At 43.9% G+C, this 14727-nt stretch overlaps 1 long non-coding RNA gene across 1 annotated transcript in view; it reads left to right on the forward strand.

The window, feature by feature from the left end:
- The first annotated feature begins 9082 nt into the window (after positions 1-9082).
- Positions 9083-14727, forward strand: part of LOC140698157 (uncharacterized) — a 65437-nt gene continuing 59792 nt past the window's right edge. The window contains exons 1-2 of the long non-coding RNA XR_012075713.1: positions 9083-9187; positions 10199-10402. This is a non-coding gene — a long non-coding RNA (uncharacterized lncRNA). The remainder of the gene's footprint in view (positions 9188-10198; positions 10403-14727) is intronic.

The raw sequence follows: 14727 nt of genomic DNA on the forward strand, positions 1-14727 counted from the left end.
ATTTATTTTCTGCTCTGTACCAGACCTTGTGCTAAATGCTGAGGCACAGAAATCTAGTAAGTTTCTGCCACTGAGGGGTTCACGTGCAGTCCACATAGCTCAAGAGAGGCTAGAGAAAATGTTCTATATATACCACTTTTTCTTAGCTGTGTTTGGAGGTCTGTTTATCAGGGGTTGTTTGTTTTGTTTTTTTAGACAACATCCTTATTGAAAAGGGAGCTGGCTTTCCTGACAGGAGAAAATCTAGCTCAGGTCTGGGGCTGAGGTTTTTTGACACGGAAGGAAGGGAGGACTTAACATCTAGCAGTTTAAGGTAATGTAAGCAAAACCTGGAGTCTGTGATGGAGAGAGCAGTTTGGCCCTGAGCAAAAAGGACGAGCACACATGTGAGATTATCAGTGAAACCCGTAGTAAAGGCATGAGCTTAGAGGCCATCCTAACCTAAAAGGGGGATAAGGTATATCCATATGTGATGGAAATTCTGTTTGGCATTAAGGGCAATATTTTAAAAAATGCATATGACTGAGAAACTGTAGGTGGAAAATAAGAAAATGACCTATAGGATGATGATAGATAAGTAGGCAGACAGACAGACAGATAGATGCATTCTTGAAAGGATCTCTGTTTTTCAATGGGTTCAATGATTAATGAGCCAAGCCCACTCTGAGAGATGATGGACATGTTTTAGGGCAGAACTGGAGTCCCAAATAATAACGGAACCAAAGTTGTTCCCATGTTTACGCCCACATTCCATTTAGCAACTCTATGGCAGAAAGCCAGGAACACCGGGACAAACGATGATTCCTTGTTTCCACGTTAGAGCATGCGTCTAAATAGTAGAGGTGGCAAAAGGCCGTAATAAATGACCTGATTTTCATTCAGCAAATATTCCCTGAGTGCCAGGTAGGTGCCAGGCACTAAATTGGATCAAAGTTTCATCATGGCAATTTGAGGATTATTCGCATGCTTTTATCTTTTGATGACAAGAGCAGTCGCTTTTCTATCCATGGTGACATTTAATCCTTCCTGAAACCTAGAACAGAGCCATCAGGATAGTAACATCGGTGTGTTGGTGATGATGGTGACAGTGGTGGTGGTAGGATATATCTCCTATTTAAGAAAAAAAAATTTTTTTAATGGGCTCCAAAGTGTTGAAAGACCATATAAAGTCCCACAGCTGGTAAGTAGCCAAGCCAGGACAAGAATACAGATGCCCAAATTCCAACCTTGGGTGGCTATTAACTTAACCACGCTGAGTAACTAGAATATTAGCTAGTTGTATTAACGATATTAACATTAGTTTCAGTTAGCCATCCTAAATAGTTGGGGAAAGATGAGCTAAAAGTTCAGGATCTGCAAATACTATGACTTTGTGTGTAAGAGAGGGAGAGCTTCAAAATGGCACCTCCTGAAGTTTTGGGTTTCTCATTTCTAGCTTGCATTCTCTCCTGGCAAGGAAGGCTGGAACGAGAATCGGTCGTAAAGGAAATGTTTCCCTGTTTCTCACAGATGTATTTCTGTGCCAAAGTCAGCTTCTACCTTTATAGCTAATACACATAAAAAAGAAAATATTTAGACAGGTACTTCACAAAAGTGTGGTTAGTTTAGGAAGTCAGAGGGTTCTAACTGCCCGCAAGAAAATGGCATGCTTTTCAAACAGCGTCAAGCCTTACACATCCCATCTGGTTGTACTTCGGTCCCACTCCTCACAGCAGCCAGGGTGAGTCTGTCCAAAATGGGGATGTGATTGCCTCTCTGTAGGGTTGAACGTTCTCAGCGGCTCCGCAGAAGAAAGCTCAGGCTCATTAGCCGGGCACAGTGCCTTTTGTGCCGTGGCTGCTGCTGACCACGCCAGCCTCATTTCCCTTCCCTCCTTTCAGCCTTCCATAATGTGCCTCAGCAAAAGCAGATCACATACAGCTGCTTCCCCTCTTACAGAACGCTTGGTGCGATGGTCCTAGGCCTTTGATTATGCCAGTTCCACTGCAGGAATGCTGCCTCTGCCTTCTTCACCCAGCAAATTGTTACTCATCCTTAAGGACTCACCTTACCCCAAAATTTCCTTGACTAGTCCCAGACTAGAGCAGAGGAGTCACATTATGCTGTATCTGTGAGTTTTTAAAAGCAAAACTCATTCATCTGTTGATGGACATTAAGGATGCTTCCATAACTTGGCAATTGTAAATAATACTGCTATGAACATTGGGGTGCATGTATCTTTTCAAATTAGTGTTTCTTTTTTCTTCAGATATATACACAGGAGTGGAATTGCTTTCTTTAGTTTTTTGAGAAACTGCCATAGTGTTTTCCACAGTGGCTGCTCCAATTTGCATTCCCACCAACAGTGTACAAGGGTTCCCTTTTCTCCACATCATCACCAGCATTTGTTGTTTGTGGTCTTTTTGATGATAGCCATTCTGACAGGTGTGAAGTGATATCTCATTGTGGTTTTAATTTGCATTTCTCTGATGATTAGTGATGATGAGCATCTTTTCATGGGCCTGTTGGCTGTCTGTATGTCTTCCTTGGAAAAATGTCTATTCATGTCTTCCACCCATTTTTTAATTGTTTGTTTGCTTTTTGATGTTGAGTTGTATGAGCTGTTTATATAATTTGGATATTAACCCCTTATTGGTCATATCATTGGCAAATATTTTCTTCCATACAGTGAATGGTAAATATATACAATAGAATACTACTCAGCCATAAAAAAGAATGAAATTTTGCCATTTGCAACAACATGGATGGACTTGGAGGGTATTATACTAAGTGAAATAAGTTAGAGAAAGGCAAATACTATATGGTATCACTTATATGTGGAATCTAAAAAATAAAACAAACTAGTGAATATAACAAAAAGGAAACAGACTCACAGATGTAGAGAACAAACTACAGCTACAGTGGGGTGAGGGAAGGGGGAAGGGCATGATGGAGGTAGAGATACAGAGGTACAAACCATTATGTGTAAAATAAATAAGCTACAAGGATATATTGTAAAACACAGGGAATATAGTCAAAATTTTATGATAACTATAAATGGAATATAACCTTTAAAAATTGTGAGTCACTATGTTGTACACCTGTAACTTATATACTATTGTACATCAACATATCTCAACCAAACGTTTTTTTTAAAAACTTAAAAAAAGCAAAACCCAACCATCATTGTCATCATCACCCCCCCAAAAAAATCATTGAGGGTCCCCTAGGTTCCAGCCACTGTTCTAATCACTTTACATTTATTCTCATTTTTAACATTCAAAACATCTCCGTAAAATATGAAATTAAATAAATTAACAAACAAAACCTCAAGCTCCCCAAATATAACAATGTCTGGAATATAGGAAGCATAGCAATTGCTCAATATTTGTAAAGCTGAATTCATAACTACTTTTCATTCATTGCTAAAAATAGGCTTTAATTTTAGAAGTTTTAGATTTATTCAAAAATTAAAAATATAGTGCAGAAAGTTCCCTTGCACCCCACGCTGTTTTCCCTGTTGTCAACATCATGCATGAGTTTCATATATGTAGTATTATTAATGAATGAACATGTATACATTATTATTAACTGAAGTTCATAGCTTATTCAGATTTACTTAGTTTTTTATCTTTTGTCCTTTCTGCTCTGGGATCCCAGCCTGGATACCACAATACATTTTGTTGCCATGTCTCCTTCGACTCTTCTTGGCTGTGACACTGTGCCATTTTCCTTGTTTTTAATGACCTTAACAGTTTTGAGGAGTACTAGTCAAGTATTTTGTAGGATGCTCCTTTTTTGGAATTTGATGCTTTTCCCATGACTGGTCTAGAGTTTCGAAAGGAAAGCCAGAGTGGTAGAGTGCCACTTCCATCATATCACATCAAGGGTTCTCATTGGCAACATGATTTATGACTGTCGGTGTTGACCTTGATCACGTGGCTGAGGTAGTGTTGTCAGGTTTCGATATTGTAAAATTAGTAATTTCCCTCCCTTTTCACATATTCTTTGGAACAAAGTCACTGTGTACAGACCAAACTTAAGGAGTCTGGAGTTATGCCTGCCCCTCCTTGAGGGCAGAGTATCTACGTAGTTGTTTGGAATTCTTCTACATAGGACATTTGTTCCTCTGCCTGAGTTATTAATTTATTTACTTAGGAAAGTGTGGACTCATGAATATTTATTTTCCACTTTGGGTTTTAATCCAACACTACGTAGCTCTGTTGCTTACATTGTTCCTGCTTTGGCGTTGAAATTTCTTTCATTTGGCTCCTTTGACATCTCCCCATTAATTTGATCTTTTGAAATACTTGAGCCCTTCCTTACTTTCTGCTCCAGGCTCATTTTGCATATTTCCTGCTCTTAGCCTAGATTATTTCACCAAGAAGCCATGGTTCCTTAGAATGAATAATGGTGTTAGAACCCAAAATCCGGGTACTAGCTGTGTTTATTGCAACTGGAGTTTTTTTAGGTCTTCTCAAAATTTAGGTCTACTCAAAAATTGAGTAAAATTTTTTAAAATTGTGTGTATTATGTAAGTATGTGTGTACTAGCCCATGTGTATGTACATTTATATTAAGTATATAAACTCACATATGTACATATATATTTTTATCTGTAACCATCTGTGTCTATATCAAGCTAAACATGAGTTCACATTGATATATCCAACTTTAATCCATTATCACATGAATCTCTCTAGCCTCTTCACCTTGCTTATATGTAAATTTCCACCCCAACAGAGAGAAACCTAGTTCCCATCATCTGCCACCCATTTACTTAATCGTTGGCAGCATCAGAATCATTGGCCTGTAGCCCTCTGGAAAATTACTTTATCAACCTGAGTCCAGTGCTTACATGTCATCCTTTCCCTTTAATCTTGCAGACTTCACTCATTTCCAAAGTTACATAGGTCAGCACCTTTCCCTCCCACCCCCTTCAGTGAGGTTTTCCTACACATTTATAACACAATTGGACTTTTTTTTTTGTCCCAGTCTACATTCCTTCCTGGGGCTCCTCTGATTTCCTAAATGGTTTTTCTCATGCACAGGCATTAAGGGCCCTTCTTTGTGCCGAGCAGTTCTACTTGTCATTCCCTTTCCATCATCTCTTTATTCCCCAGTTATTCATTGTTTATAGCACTCCTATTTCACACACTCAAAAGTAAGTTGAATTAACGGACATTTAGTGAATGTCTCTAATGGCATTTAAAGGAAAACAGAAAGCTCAGAATCTACAGACATCCTCAAAGAGGAACGGGCTAGATGACCCTATCCGAGTTTGACATGAAACAATTCCTATAATAGAGACTTAGAGTTCACGCAGAGTCTCCGGCCCCCAGGCGTAGCGGCATCCCGGGACAGACAGGTCCTTTTCCGGCCATAACACTGAGGGGCAGTTCTAAGGGCCCCACAGGAGGATGAGATGGACTAGTAAGACTGACTCTGGAGCCACACGCAGACTCCCAGATGGAAGGCGTTCCCTTTTGTGCACTTCCCACTCCGCAGGGTTGCTTTAGGACTCTCTCCCCCAGAAGCTCACACAAGCACAGGGGGATTCACAGCCAGCACTGGCAATGAGCCTTCGTCATCACCATCATCATGCGGGACATTTGAGCAGTTATGTTACGTTTGTCTTCACAGAGTACTTCTGTTTGTTCTTCCTCTTGTCATTTTCATGCCCTCCTGGCAAGTCTTACCAGGTGTATGGGCATTCCCATTTTACAGGTTAGCAAGTTGAGGGAGAGGGAGCCTGGTCTCCTGTTGGCACACAGTGAGGACAAGGGACTCCATCTCAGAATCCAGCATTCTCCCCACTCCTCCAAAGTGACTCTTGCCATTTCCATCGCCCTTGACTTCTCTGGGGATAGAACCCCAAGTAAAGCTAAACTTGAACCTGAGGCTTTGTGTATGAGCTTCTTTGTTCCTGTGAGAATTCGAACTAGAGGCACTGAGGTGTCAGGAAGGACTTTACAATTCTCCACAGGTGCGCTAGACCCAGAAGTTATTTCAAGGACAAGTGGTCTTTGGCCTCCTTTGGGAAAGCAAGCAGATATTTCCATTAGTTTTCCCAAGTCGTTCTTAGGTATTAATGTTTTCTCATATCTAGCATCACTTTTAAAATACCCAGGGACTAAGAAGCATAGGAGCTTCTGCACAGCCAGGGCAGGTGGTGTTCACTCCATTCCCTCTTTACTTGCACACACTTACTCAGAGCTTCTTCACTCTTCTTTTACACAGAATTCAAATGTCCATAAGTGCTTGGTCTCCTGTCCCACGGCATGTTAGAAACAGGAACTGGGAAGAGAGAAGAGCGGGCACAAGTACTGGGCATTAAGGATTTAAAATGGGAAGCCATCCAGCAACATCTGGTTCAGAGGCAAAGGGTGTCCGTTCACCTCAGTTTCCCCCAATGGCACTGGTTCATTTAACTGCAGTGGCATCATCTGTGCTCAGAAAGATGTTTCCAAATTACTTTTTAAATAAAAATAATGTCTTGTATATTCTACTTGAAACGATGGTGATTTAAAAAAATATATTTTCATTTAAAATGATTCAAATAAAATAGGTAAACATTTCCATGTTTAAAGTAGGAAAGCCTTAAATCTATGGGAAGCAAGATTACCCAGTATAACTCATTAACTCAGTAAACATTTACTGTATATAAATTGAACATCAGGAACTGGGGATAGAGAAATAAATAATATTGATCCCTGTCGTCAGGAAGCTCAGCATCTCATTTGAGAATCTGCCTTTGGGGGTCTGGATTGCTGAGGTTTCTACAGTATAAAAGGCTGATGGTTAAGTCCTCCCTGCTCGGATGGTCTTCCAGGACTGCTAGGAGTGAGAACCACCTCCAAGGTGTCAAGGTTTGAGAAGGAACAACAAGATGCATTATTAAGGGAGGAAGGGAAGAAGGAATGGAGGCAGGGAGTGAGGGAAGGAAGGATAGAGGGAAAGAAGAAAGAAGGGAAGAACACTGCTATCCTACTGAATTTGGGCAGATAAAAAAAGAAAAAGGATCTTCACCAAAAACTTCCACCCTGGATCTGGGTAAACTTAAGCAAATGCTATAAATAAAAGGGTAATTTTACAGACTCCATCTCTTTCGTGATCAATAAGTAAGCAGTGTAGGGGTGAGTATCCCAATTTTGCGTAGGAAACTGAAACCTCGGGAGTCTAACCATCTCAGCCAAGCTCAGAGCTTGGACAGTCAGACCCGGTTGAGGCAAGACATGCATGAGTCCTGGTCTGCTCCGTTTAGTGTGAAATCCCAGCACCCTTCATTAGGCAACACTGTCTTCAGTCAAAGGATATTGGACTGGTCAGAGAAATGTCTACAATAACATGCTACCCAGAAAAAGAAGGAAAGAAGGAAGGAAGAAAGAGAGAGAGAAAGAAAAAAGAAGCATCTTCAGGGTCACTTTTCCAGGAGAGGCTGTGCTCACCCCTCCTTCATCCATGACCGGGTTTCCAGCATGTCCCCATGTGACATGCCGCTCTGTCAGTGAGGGTTACGTGTTGATCTGTCACACTTCAACTGGGTGACTGGAAGAGAGTTTAATCCAGAGAACACCGTGTGGGAAACCTACAGGCATGTGCAGTGTACGGTAGCCCGGGGCTGGGAGCAGGAGAGAGAGAACGCTGACAGCAGGGGGCCTCCTGACTGGAGTGTGACCTTCCTCCGAGGGGCTGACGTCGGCCGTAGCGACCCCCAGCAAGGGAATCAGGGGACTAAATACCACATACCACAACCTTGGCTTCATCTCTCTCTCCTTTCCATCTCCTGATGGGTTACCCATTGGCCAAACCCAGCCAGAGACTGGACATTAAGGGAATCCCCTGGTGTGGACCACAGAGGTCAAGCACAGAGTAGAGTGAAAAGGGAAAAGCACACCTGGAGAGGCAAATACACCCATTCTGGCCACCCCAATGCATCCCAACTTGGAACCAACTTAAGTCAGTATCAAAGGATGCTTTCCTGTTAGGATCCTTCCTAGCACAGCCCTCCAGGTAGCTAAGAGCATTGATGGAAACTGGCCTAGAGGTTGGAATACATCTGTCATCCTTGTCTTAACCCAAGCCTGGACCTTGTTCCTTACTCTTCTTTGGTTGGTTTGATCATTTTGATGTCAGTAATGTCTCATAATTTTTTGAAAGGTGATCTCAACCTGTGTTTGCTAGGACCACGCTATAAACAACACTTTGTGGATGTAAAATATCTGGGGAGATAGTAATGCTGTCATGGAAGAAGCACTGGACTTGATTTTCAAAATCCTCATACCTTACAAACTGGGTGACCTTAGACAAGGCAGGTGCCTTCTCAGAGCCTCAGATCTCACTCATGGAAGTTAGGAATGATAAAGTTACCTCTCCGGATGGTACAATTTTGACAGTCTAAGGGCACAAAGCAAAAACATAAATGTGTGTTGCATCATACACAGAAAGTCATTGATTTGTTTCCATTTATTATTTTTCAGTAAGACAGTATCATGATCAAGAAGTCAAGCTCTAGGTCAGAAAACAAGGCTTTGAACCTTGGCTCTGGGACTTCTTAGCTGAGTGACAAGAAGCAAACGTCATAATCTTTCCAAACCTCAGTTTGCTTATCTGTAAAATAGGCCGAACTAGAGCACCCATCTCCCGGGCCCTCATTGACTGGTTCATGAGAAACCTCAGAAAGAATAGCCACGGGCACTAGTTACGGCTGCATCGTCAGAGATGCAAAGGCCGCCTTCGCAGCAGTGGGCAACTCATTCCTTCACCCACCGGGACTTACTATGCCTGGTAGTTTTTAAGATGTATGATCTAAGTGGGGATGGACTTCGATAGGCACCTCTGCTTCTGCTGAGCCCACAGACATACACAGAATTAACCTCCTGAGTGCCGCTCCTGCCCAGCGCTCCTCCTGAATCACGTTTACTTGGGCTTCAGAGGCTTGACTTTAGTTTCGTGACTTCCCACGTGAGCTGACCGAACTCACAAAGCCTGAGTCAGGGAGGATGGTGCACCTCCTGTTTCTGCTGCTGGCTTGCTGGTTGGCCCTTTATAAACCACTTCGTTTTCCTGGGTCTCATCCTTTGATAGACAGACAGATGGACAGACGGATGGATGGATAGACAGGTGGAGAGATGGATGGATTTACACTAAACAACCCACTCCAGTTCATTTGCTTCTTGAGTTCCTTCATCACTCGTCACACCTGGAAGGTATGTAACAAACACAAAAGAACACACAAACATCAAGTGCCTACTGTGTGCCTGACACCAGATGTATATTTAATAAGTTCTGGGTATTTTCTGAAACAAGGGGTATTTTCCATAATGTGTTCCCCAAACCTGGCCCATGCATCTGTCTCCCACAGAATGGAAGCAACTAACATGACTCTCACCTTTGCTAAGTACTGAACTGGACCTAAAGGTGCCCGAATTCCAGATGGACACACATTGCTGAGCTTTGAGTCATACTTAATTTCCTAAAATGGGAAGAGAGGATTAGTTGAGTGAAGGGCTTTGGTATAAAGAGCCACACATATGTCTTCTTGGCCAATGTCTGCTCTTTCTCCAGTCATTAGCGTTAATGCCAGTGCAGGAAGGGAGCAGCAGGGGCGAGCGTTGCTTTTCCCCCTTAGAACAACAGGGGGATGTGCTGCCGATAAGAGGCATCGGGTGTTTGGGCTTTTGGAAAGGGAAATAGAATTGCTATATACACGTCAGCTTGATCTGGGAAGCCTGACAGTGCTCCCCCTGCCCCCATCTCGTAATTCTGATTACTACCAGACCGAGATCTGTCTATCAGTGCCGAGTGCTCTTTGCAAGAAAGGTTTCCTTTTGAGGGAGGGGGCTGGCCTTAGTTTGCCAGTAGAAGGCTATTATCTTGAAACAGCTGTTTATGGTTAACTGCAGCCCATACTTAAAGCCTGAAGGCTGGGGCCTTACTTAGTGCCTGTGGATTTGTGGTGAACAGAGTCAGGTTTAACTCTTTCTTCCCCTGTCCTTGATGACTTCAGTGGGGACCTGGGATGGAGCAGTCTGTGAACAAAGAGGGAGGATGTGGGGGGGAGGGCCACAGCGGACAAGTGGATCAGCTGTTTCTAATGATGGTAAATACTGAGATTTTACTGTATGTAAGGGATGCGTTGAGCCCTTTGTATGTATTTTTTCAGTGGATTTTGACTGCTGTGCTCTGCTCTGGTGTTGATGATTCTGCCCATTTCACAGGTGAGGCTCAGTCAGTGAATGCCAGGATTCAATCCACGTGAATCCAGTCACAGACAGAGGACGTAACCCCTACCAATACGCTGTACTGTCTCCTGTTAACCCGGAGCCTTAACTGAAGATACTCTGTGTGTCCTGCACTGTGTGGGGCCGTTGATTCTGAAGAGAAAGTCTCCACCCCAGAGGGGTCTCAGGCTGGCCACAGAGGTGAGCAAATACAGGTACACTGAGAATGCAGAAAAGCAGTGAGAACTACAGAGATTTCTTGTCCTCATTAGGGTGGCGAGAGTAGGTCAGGACCCAGAGGTATTTAAAGAAGGGCAGAGTTTACCTTAAAAAAAAAAAGCTGATGTCAAGAAGGGAACACAGCTGCAAAAAATAATGAGAGTGGGTGGGAAGAGAGAGACAGAAACAGAGAAAAGGGGAGAGAGGAAGGGGAAAGGGGGGGAGAGGGGGGGGCTCCGAGCTGAGGGGAGGGGCTGTGACAGGTACAGCCCTTGGCTGCTCCGCCGGGAACTTCGCCTTGAGTCTCCAGGAAATGGGCGACAGGCTAGTCAGATCTACATGTTAGAGAGATGACTTTGGCTGCAGCAGAAAGGTGTTTCGGAGGGAGCAAAAGAGAGGAGACGAGAGAAGCTAGGACGTGGGATGATCGCCCAGGAGGCGGGGCATGGCCAGGACGCCGGAGAAGGGCAGCTGCGACTGAACTCAAGGGATGCGGCATCGCAGGTCAGAACAAACAAGCAGCGTGCGGCTTCCTTGGCTCGCTGAAGACTAACAAGAGGTTAAATTTTCCAGCGGAAAGTTGGAAGGAACGTTGTTCAAACCACCAACTCAACCCCAAATGACATACATTCCTGAGGGTTGCAGATGGTAATCAGTAGCGTTGGGGGTGGTGAGTGAGACTACACACACACACACACACACGCACTTTCATTTTCTCAGCACGTCTGGAATTTTTGTTCTCCCTTTGTTTGACTCCAACATCTTTCCTGGTGACAAAGAAAACCAAAGATTTTGAAATCCATTGTTGAGCACAAAGAGAGGCAGGGTCGGGGGCTGTGGGGGGAAAAGTTGGCCGACTTGGAACTGTGTTCTCTGCCTTGGTGCCCAACAATTCGCAGTGGGAGAGAGAGTGGCTTGCCAAAGGGCTCTCTGTGACTGTGCTAAACCAGAAGAATATGTCAAGTCCAAGATGAAAAGACAGCCCTCCCATCTGAAAGCCGAGCTGGGAGCTAATGGAGCTGGGGAAAGGGGCCTTTTCAAAGAAAAGTGCTTATTTGCAAACTCGCTTCTCTGCAGCAGACGCTCCCAGGACCTCTGGCAAAAGGAATTCCTGGACACAGGCCTTCCCATTGAGCTGTTAGTGATCTGCGGTTAATTACCTCTCGCCAGGCTCCGTTCTGCAGCTGATCTGCAAGGCAGCTATAGAGGTCTGGGGTGGAGGTTTTGCCCTTGTAATTCCAACAAAGTTAAAGTCTTACCACGGTGGAGCTGGAAGAAATCTTACTTTTCCTTCTGCTCTAAATTCCTAATTTTTGCAGTGGCAGGAGTTGTGGTTCAGACGAAGCAGAAAGACGGGCAAGGCTACAAGGGGAGACCTTGGGTCTGGGGCATGAGCTGGGTGTGCCCCGCATGCTGTGAGGATCGTCCAGGGAGATCCCGACAGCCACTCAGCAGGCTGTGCCCGGGCTACAGGAGGGAGGCAGGGTGTCCCTGCGACTTACACAGATTTGCTTCCACAGGCCCGACAGGCTAAGGCTACTCCCAGCACTGCTATCCCCAGTATCTTAGGTAGAAATAAAACACAGCAAACTTCCCCTGAAAAAGACGGTGCCTCAGACTGGTCAGGGCTCTCCAAAGATACATTCAGATTTGTTTTAAGGAACTGGCTCATGTGATGTGGTGTCTGGCAAGTTTGAAATGTGTAGGGCCGGCTGGAGAGTTGGATTAGAGCTGACATTGCAGTCTTGAGTTCAGATTCTGGAGGGCAGCAGGCTGACAACTCAAGTTCTCTCATTTGCGGTCTTGAGAATTCCTTCAGCGTGGGGAAGCCTCTGTCTTTGCTCCCAAGGGCTTCAACTGATTGGATGAGTTCCACTTACATTATGGAGGGTAATCTACTTTGCTTAGCGTCTACTGATTTAAATGTTAATGACATCTAAAAAAAAAAATCTTCACAGCAACATATGAACTACTGTTTGACCAAACAACTGGATACTATAGCCTAGCCAAGTTGGCACGTAAGATTAGCCATCACAGAAGGTGTTACAGAAGGGTCCAAAATATGCCAACAATCTATATTGTGAGGTGCTGGGGGTGAAGTCTCTGTCAGGGCGTGTTTATCCTTCTTTCCCTAACGAGAGTTTCACTCATGCCACTTTAGGTCTACCTGCATCTCCACCCATTTCTTCATCCCTAACCTCAGCATTCTAGAGGATTAACACCTGTGCCCAGTCTAGACTTCCTACCCATTCCAAAATGCAAACTGAAAGTAAATCAGTAAATCGCGAGAGGACGAGCAGAAGCCAGGACTCCACTTCTACTTATTTTATTGTTTTTGTTGTTGTCATTGTTGTTGCTTTTCATGTTTTTGTTTTGTTTTGTTTTCTAACCCAGAGATGACACCAGGAGAGAAAAGATCTGGGAATACATGAATTCAAAACAAATACATAAAAGTTAGAACTAAAATGTTACTCTATCTCATTCTAAAAAAGGATGTATCACTTGGTTTTGGCCTAAGGGTCAGCTCACGAAAGGAAAGGGACAGTGTCCCTTGGGTTGGAAATAAAGGTCCATACTTGGGTTTTCCAGACCTCTTGTAAGCATGCTCACAGAGGCCCCATTTCTCCTCTCTAAGAAGGGGTGGAAGGTCATGGTGTGGGCCGTTGACTTAAAGAGCTATGTCCTAAGACCTTTGAAAATTCGTTTTCATGTTCGTAAATACCCCCAATAGCACATAGTTTACCCCCACAGAATTCAGTAAAACACAGCTAATGAATGAAAATGAGCAACCCCACTAAATTCCTAATAAGAATCACTCATGACACAATGAGAAGAAAAAACAAACCCACCTGAGTGGTAGGTATCGGTTGGTAGGAGAGGAACACTCAGGTTGAGAGGATCACGCGATGACTCCAGTGTCACAGAAGGCATCCATCCAGAGGCCTCAGAGAAGTGGTAGACCACAGACTCTGGAGTCCTCATAAGGATGGTCAGACGCTGCCTTCCCTCCATCAATGCCTGATGCACAAGGGGGCTCACAAGCCTTCTGTTGGTCATGCCAAGCCTGCCCTCAAATCTGTGCCTCTCCTTGGTAGCACCCCTTGCCGTTGTGGTGGATGAACTATTGTTTAATTACTCATTTGATGTCTTTCTCCTCTATTGGATGGTGAATTCTGCAAGGGCAAGGTCTGAGTCCAGTGTAATGATTGACATAACACTGAGTGAGCAAATGTTCAATGAACATTCATTAAGTGAATGAATCAACCAACCAACAGCCAAGATACTACATCCCTCCAATGTGACTACACAGGTATCTTCATTCACCTGGTCACGTCTACTTCCAGTTACCATAGATATGAAGAAATCTTTAGTTGCTCCCCTACCTTTTCCTTTCTTCTTTTGAGGTATATACATTGAAAAGTTGCTCCATACTTTTAGGAATATTTAGAGGCTGCCACATATGTGAGACTATTTCCTACCACCATTCCCCATGAGATTAACTTCTAGAGACTCATTATCATTGTATGTACATGTAGTTGTCAACTACTCATCTTGTATCTTCCTTTTCTATAAAATAGTCCCTTCAGAGCTTGAAGAAAAGCTGATGTGTTTGGATTTCTTCCACACTTACTTTGCCCTTTCAAAGTGAAGGTGTCTGGGAGCATGTTTAAGTGAAGACATCGGTCAAAGCCCTCTCTGTAGTTTCATCTCCCCTTGTCAGTGTGCCGTCCTCATCTCTAGCCTGTTCCCACCACACACCAAGTGCCCCAGCCCAGCCTGGCACAAAGAAACAAATTACGGGGTGGTAACTGGGGATCAGGTCTGGAGGAAGATGATGAGAATGCAAGGAGAACCAGACAGACATGGTCTCAGCCCTCATCATTTATTAAATGATGAACTGAGGCATATTAACATTTTTTAGTTTATTTGGGAGAAAATGGATTGGAATTGGGCAGTGCCAAACTGGAAGTGGTGAGGTGCACTCTGCCAACCGGAGATGGAGGAAAGACTTACATAAAGTGTGGAAGTAAAGGAAAGACATTATTTGATTGGCTGTAGCTGAAAACCGACTTGTCTATGGTGGGTTGTCCTTCGTGTTTCGATTTCCTAGCTTTGAGGCACTTACAGGTTTGGATTTGGGTGTGTTTACGTAGGCTGCCGTGGATTAGAGCCCCCTCCGCCTAGTGGCCTCCTGGTTTAATTAACTTAGCACACTGGATCGAGGAAGACAGGCGTTAATAAGCAAGTGTGTTGAGTGTAATGGAAGTTAACAAAGAGGATTTCAGAAATGTGATGGGGCCGTAAAT

Source organism: Vicugna pacos, chromosome 9 (genome assembly GCF_048564905.1).
Source record: "Vicugna pacos chromosome 9, VicPac4, whole genome shotgun sequence".
NCBI classification, from domain to species: domain Eukaryota; kingdom Metazoa; phylum Chordata; class Mammalia; order Artiodactyla; family Camelidae; genus Vicugna; species Vicugna pacos.